Source organism: Onychomys torridus, chromosome 15, assembly GCF_903995425.1.
Source record: "Onychomys torridus chromosome 15, mOncTor1.1, whole genome shotgun sequence".
Taxonomy (NCBI): domain Eukaryota; kingdom Metazoa; phylum Chordata; class Mammalia; order Rodentia; family Cricetidae; genus Onychomys; species Onychomys torridus.
In genome coordinates, this window is record NC_050457.1 from 61,049,868 (window position 1) to 61,057,121 (window position 7,254).

The window sequence follows — 7,254 nt, forward strand, 5'->3', positions numbered from 1 at the left end:
ATTTCTTCAAAAACTGTGGAAAAAGCCTGACTCGTATTCAACATTGTTAGTTATTTAGGAAATACAAATTTGAACCATAGTGAGATGTCTTTTCAAACCCATTAGAATATTTTCAACTTCAAAGAGGGGTAAAATGAAGGTTTGGAGAACACATAGGATTGTTTTTTAATCAAATGAAAGAATAAAAATGAAAGTGATGTAGCCATTTCAGGAAGTTCATACAATACATTTTTAAAAATTATATTTTGATGTTATTTATTTAAGTTCATGAATATAATAAATTACACACACACACATATATATATATATATATATATATATATATATATACACACACACACACACATATATATACATATATATGTATATGTGTGTATATATATATATATAAAACTTAAACAAGCAAACAAATAAGAAACCAGGTCTTCTAAGTAGCTCCTGCTGGAGTGAAACTTGTGATTCAGAGTCAGAAGCATTAATTCTATATATGAAACTGTACATTGAAACTCATGAACTTTGTTCTTTATCTTTACCAGTGAAAGCGAAAGAGTAAACCTCTGTGGAGACATCTCTGCTTGTGGAAACGTGTGGTGCTAGCGGGTCTTCTCATTGCAGTTATAAAATCCTTGACCAAAAAAAACTGAAGAAAGGAAGTATTTTGAAGCATGGTTGAAGGTACAGTCCATTATGTTGGGAGAAAAAAAAAATAGTAGCAGAAGATGAGGTACCTGAGGACACTGCATAACAAAAAAATCAGGAACCATAGGCATGGATGCTGTCATTTGGTTTTCTTTTTCTTTTTACTTTTTTGTTGTTGTTGTTGTTCAGTCTGCATTCCCAGTCTATCAACCAGACCATCAATGGTACCACTGACATTCATTTTGGGTTTTCCCTACTTTTCAGACATACCCTAGGAGATATACCTAATAATGTATCTCTATAATATTCAAAGCTCTACAATCATTGACAGGTCATAACTATCATATCTCCACTCCTTACCAGCTTGACATACACATACCACTATAATCATATCTTTGCACCTCTGTTCCCTAGAGTACCATGTTCATTTAATAATGTAAAGGGTATTTGGTCCCTCTGTAAATGTCCCCAGATGTTTTAAATCTCTTTCCAAAACTTGTTGATGAGTTTAGTCCATTTGGATAGTAAAGACAGTCACTTAATTGTAGGACCTTAGAAAAATACATTTTATGCATGTATTAATTACTTTCAATATGTCATTGTACAGAGTAAATACTTACATTACAAAAGGGAGAGGTATGGAGATAGTCAAAACAGAAACAAACACAAAGCACCAAAACAAGCCAACCAAACCAATATATATATATATATATATATATATATATATATATATATATATATATATAAATTACAAAAAGAAAATTAAAAGCTAGCAAGGCAATGATCAAATCCTGTAGCTATATGTCGACCATCTACAGCTCAAAATACACTCTTCTAAACTCCAAAGGGCTTGGGCAGCCTAGTCCCTCCATCATTGACTTCTACAGAAAACATAGTTTTCCTTGAGCTAGCTCTACTCATTGCTTGTAACTTTCCTTGGGAAACACTCTCTGATCCTGGCATCTTCCACCATCCTGGGGACTCCATTGCCAATTAGGCTTCATCATCAGAGCTTCAAAGAGTAGCTTTTTCTGGCTTCTTGGCCAGGAGTATCAATACTGCACATTTCCTGGCCACACTGGTGCTTAAAAACATTGGTGTCAGCATGTATTAAACCCCCTTTCTCATGTCCTTTTGAAGTATACAAAACTGGAACTTGTGAATGATGCCGACGATTTTTGTAGCCAGCTTGAGATGAATTCTGGCCTCCTTGGACCACCTTTGCAGATGTCTTTGCGTGCTTATGCCAGGGGAAAACTGTCTTGCTTTTGCTTCACGAAGGGAATCCTTTTAGTTTCGTTTTCATTTTAAACTTTCTCTTTTCAACTGCATTTGCATCTTTTACAAGATGGAGTGTTCAATAGGTAGGTCTTGCCATCAGGAAACATGTCTTGTCCTAGTGCACAGGGTCAGGTTTATCTTTACTGAGATATAATATACAATATATTGGTAAATTGTTGTCCACCATTTAAGTTTATTGAGACACTGGCTGTGGAAGAGGAATAACTCCTTATCCATTTCTGACTCAAGCATGTTTTTCTCAATTTATTCTACAAGATCCCATTGTAGGGAATGAGATAACCCTGAAAAATTCTAAACAAAGAAGGAAAAAGAACAACAACAACAAAAAAGATCAGATAAAAAAACCATCAGATTCTTGAGAACATGTAAAGGGTAAATGATTTCCAACAGATTTTACTATTGTCCATGTAATACAATATTTTATTATATGAGAGAAAAAACCAGCTTTCCCACAGAAAGACAGCTCAATAGAGTACTATAGATGATTGCTCTAACTTCCTGTTTAATTGTAACAAGATGTTTATAAGTCCATTATTTGATTGTTATCTCTGTTTGCTTTATCCAACCAGGCTCTCCCAGTTATTTCTGAGGAATAGTCATGTCTTGCTACCTATCTTTTGCTCATACCCTCTACTTTCTCTATACTCTTATACTTGGTTGTATACTTAACTCACTCATTTAAAACTTAAAGTAAGGAAATAGTATATTATTCTCTGAACCATAGGAAATGGAAAGAGTTGCTCGAAGAATAATGACTGATTTTTCTTCTTTTATTTAAGAAAAAAAATTATTCATTTTACATACTGACCACAGATCTCCCTCTCATCCCTCCTCCCGCTTCCCTCCAGCCTTACCCCCAACCCACTCATACACTCCCTCCTCCAAAATGGTAAGGTCTCCCTTGGGGAGTCAGCAAAGCCTGGTACATTTAGTTGAGGCGGGACCAAGCCATCCCCCCTGCATCTTGTCTGAGCAAGGTAAAGGGCTCCAGAAAGCCAGCTCATGCACCAGGGACAGATCCTGATCCCACAGCAAGGGCCCCTCAAACAAACCAGGCTACACAACTGTCTCCTGTATTCAGAAAGACTAGTTCTGTCCCACACATATTTCACAGTTCATGAGTTCCTACAAGCCTGGTTCAGTTGTCTCTGTGGATTTCTCCATTATGATCCAGAGCAAGGGGAGCACTCCTCCACTGTTGGTGTGAGCGCAAACTTGTACAGCCACTTTGGAAATCAGTAAGGCAATTTCTCAGGAAATTGGGAATAAGTCTACCTCAAGACCCAATAACACAGCTCGTGGACATATACTCAAGGGATGCACCATCATGCCATAAGGACACTTGCTCAACTATGTTCATAGCAGCATTATTCATTATAGCCAGAACCTAGAAACAACCTAGATGCCTCTCAACTGAAGAATGGATAAAGAAAATGTGGTACATATTCACAATGGAGTATTACTTAGCTGTAAAATACAAAGGCATCATGAAGTTTACAGGTAAGTGGATGGGACTGGAAAATATCACCCTAAGTGAGTTAACCCAGACTCAGAAAGACAAACATGGTGTATATTCACTCATAAGTGGATACTGTACATAAAATAAAGGTAACCAGACTACAATGCACATCTCCAGAGAATGTAAGTAACAAGGAGGACTCTGAAAGGGATGAATAGATTGCCCTGGGAAGGGAAAATAAATGAGATCTCCATGAGTAAGCGGGATGGAAGATGCAGACAATAGAGTGGAGGGGACAAGGGATGAGAATATGAAGGAACAGGATAGTTGAGCTGGGGTAGGGTTGGAGTAGGAGAGCAATGAAAGAGATATCTTGATAGAGGTGGTCATTATGGGGTTAGGGAGAAACCTGGTGCTGGGGAAATTCCCAGGAATCCACAAGGGTGCCTGAATTTGCCTACTCCAGTAATCAGATTAGTGAATATGCTAACTATCATCATAGAGCCATTATCCAATAACTTCTTGTTGGTGGTGGTTTTTCACTCTTTTATTTATTTATTTATTTTGGAGAGCCAACCACCCACCTTATTCTTAAATAAATCATATTTGAGGGCTTATTCTTACTTATAAATGCCTGACCTTAACTTCATTTCTAGCCAACTTTCCTTAACTTACCCCATCTACCTTTTGCCTCTGGGCTTTTCGATTTCTATTCCTGTATACCTTTCTTTGTTTTGTTCTCTGTGGCTTGCTGTGTAGCTGGTTGGCTAGTCCCTGGAGTCTTCCTCCTTCTCTGGCTCCTAGATCTCCTCAGTCCTCCATCTCTTTTTTTTTTTCTCCTCCTAGATTTCTCCATCTATATATTCTCTCTGTCTGCCAGCCCTGCCTATCCTTTCTCCTGCCTTTCTATTGGCCAGTTCTTTATTAGACCATCAAGTGTTTTAGACAGTCACAGTAACACAGCTTCACAGGGTTAAACAAATGCAGCATAAGAAGAAGAAGAAAATAAAAAAAAACAACCAAACAAACAAACCAACCCCACATCTTAAAATAATATTCCCCAACAGTAACTGATGGAAGAAGATGCAGAGATCCATAGCCAAGCACCAGGCCAAGCTCCATGAGTCCAGTTGAAGAGAGGGAAGGAGATTATATGAACAACTTATTGCTCAGTTTAACAAGATTAGAATGATCCATGTTTCTCTCCAAATATAATTATACATTCTTTTTTTTTTTTTTTAATATGGAGCTGAGGATCGAACCTAGGGCCTTGCACTTGCTAGGCAAGCACTCTACCACTGAGGTAAATCCCCAACCCACATTATTTTAATATATTCCTGCTAAGGTTTTGTCATCTCACAGATTAGATCCAGATAAGAGTATTAAGCAGTAACTGTAGCATAGCCTGAATGTTATGAAGAAAACTTTTTTAATTTTTATTTTCCAGAGCTGAGGACCGAACCAAGGGCCTTGTGCTTGCTAGGCAAGCACTCTACCACTGAGCTAAATCCCAAACCCAGAGAAAAACTTTTAATTCATTTGTTTCAACCAAATTTTTTTTCATTTTATAATTTAATCAATTACTTTTTCTTTCGTCTTTTTTTTTTTTTTAACTCATGTCTCATACAGTGTATCCTGACTGCAGGCTCTGCTTCCTCCCCTGATCCCAGACACCCTCCATCCCATGATACCTTGCCTCTGTTTTTCTTCAGAAAAGAGCAGGCCTCCCAGTAGTATCAAATGAATATGGTATAACAAGATGCAATAGGAATAGGCATAAACCCTCATATCAAGGCTGGACGAGGCAAACCTGTAGGAGAAAATGGGTCCCAAGAATAGGAAAAAGAGTCAGAAACGTTCTAAATCACTCTGTTAGAAATCCAACAAAAACCCAATGTAAACAACCACAGCATGTATGAAGATGCACAGACCCATGCAGGCTCCATGGTTGCCTCTTGTCTTTGTAACCCCTGTGAGCCTTGCTTAGTTAACTCTGTGAGCTGTGTTTTGTTATACTCGACCCCTTTCTATCCTAGAATCCTTCCTCCCCTCTCCTGCTGGGTTCCTCAAGCTCAGCCTAACTTGAGGTGGTGGTGATATATTATGTCCTGCAATATATTGTGCATCCTAATAAATTCATCTGGGATCAGGGAACACAACATCCACTAGACATACATAGAGGCCAGGAAATGGTGGCCCTCACACCTTTAATCCTAGCCTTCTGGAGGCAGAGATCCATCTGGATCTCTGTGAGTTCAAAGCTACACTGGAAACAGCCAGGCATGGTGACCCATGCCTTTAATCCCAGGAAGTAATGACAAGAAGCAGAAAGGCATAAAAGGCGTGAGAACCAGAAACTAGAGCTGGTCAAGCTTTTCGGCTTTTGAGCAGCAGTTCAGCTGAGATCCATTCTGGATGAGGACTCAGAGGCTTCCAGTCTGAGGAAACAGGATCAGCTGAGGGATTGGTGAGGTGAGGTAGCTATGACTTGTTCTGCTTCTTTGATCTTCCAGCGTTTACCCTGATAACTGGCCTCAGATTTGATCTTATTAATAAGACCTTTTAAGATTCCTGCTACATGAGGTCTAAGACAGGAGAGTGAGCCAATGTCCAACACTGTCTGTATAGTCAGGATCTGCTTGCTATATGGCTCAGAGACCTAGGTTAGAACCAAAGATCACACACACACACACACACACACACACACACACACACACACACACAGTCAATGAAATGATTCCTAATGATATTCTGCTATATTCATGAATCCATAGATCAGTGCCTAGCCCAATCATAATCAGAGAGGCTTCCTACAGCAGGTGATGAGAGCAGATACAGACACCCGCAGCCAAACATTAGTTTTATTTTTAATTTTATTTCAGCCTACACTCAGTACACAGGCAGAATGGAGCCATATTCTTCATCAGAATTTAAAATGAATAGCCTCCATCCCAGGCAGATGTGTCCTTTGGTATCCTCTGGAACCACATGAACTTGTCTTCCCCTGCTCATATCATTGCTGGTGTTCTAGAACTTCCTCTAGAATGGCCCAGTTTGTGAAGTGTAGAACATTCTAAGTGGTTCCAAATGTATAATGACTACAAGGCAATGATGATCAGCGACGGCCCTATCTCCCAGTGCCAATTTTTCTATACTAGGCCCTTTTCTCGGTGCTATTATAAAATACATAACAGAAACAAATCAAAGAATGAGAGGTTTGAGTCATGTTTTGATAATATACTCCATCATGGCAGAAAGGCAAGGGTGGTGGGGACATACCATAACTGGCTACACAGCATCTCCAATCAGAAAGTTGGGGCAGATTTCGTTTACTGGCTTGCTTTGTCTTTTCTGCTTGTTTCTTTGAATTTTGTTGTTGTTGTTTGTATTGTTTCATTTCTGTCTTGGCAATCAACAAAAGTTGCTTTCACTGATATTCAGGGTTGGACTACTCAGTTAAATGTTTCTAGAACTACCCTCAAAGATACAGTGTGTTTCCATAGTGATTCTAAGCTCCATTAACTTGGTAATGAAGATTAACCATCATACTTTACCCATTGTGAAGTGATAGTTTTGTTACCTAACTTTCCTTGGCTCATTTTTAATATTTGGTTCGATTTAGTTTAATTTAATAAATTCTCTGTGATTTTTTATCTCTTTTTTGCCCCTTACTGATTTTTCACCTCTTGGATAATGCTTCTCTACTGTATTTTTATGATTATCTGTAGTTTTGTCTTTAGGAGGGTTTGTAAATTTTTGTGCAGATGATATAGAGACTACAAAGATGTTGGGTCTGCTGGAACTGAAGTTGCAGGCAGTTTTGAACTGCCAGACAGGGGTTCTGGAACATGAAC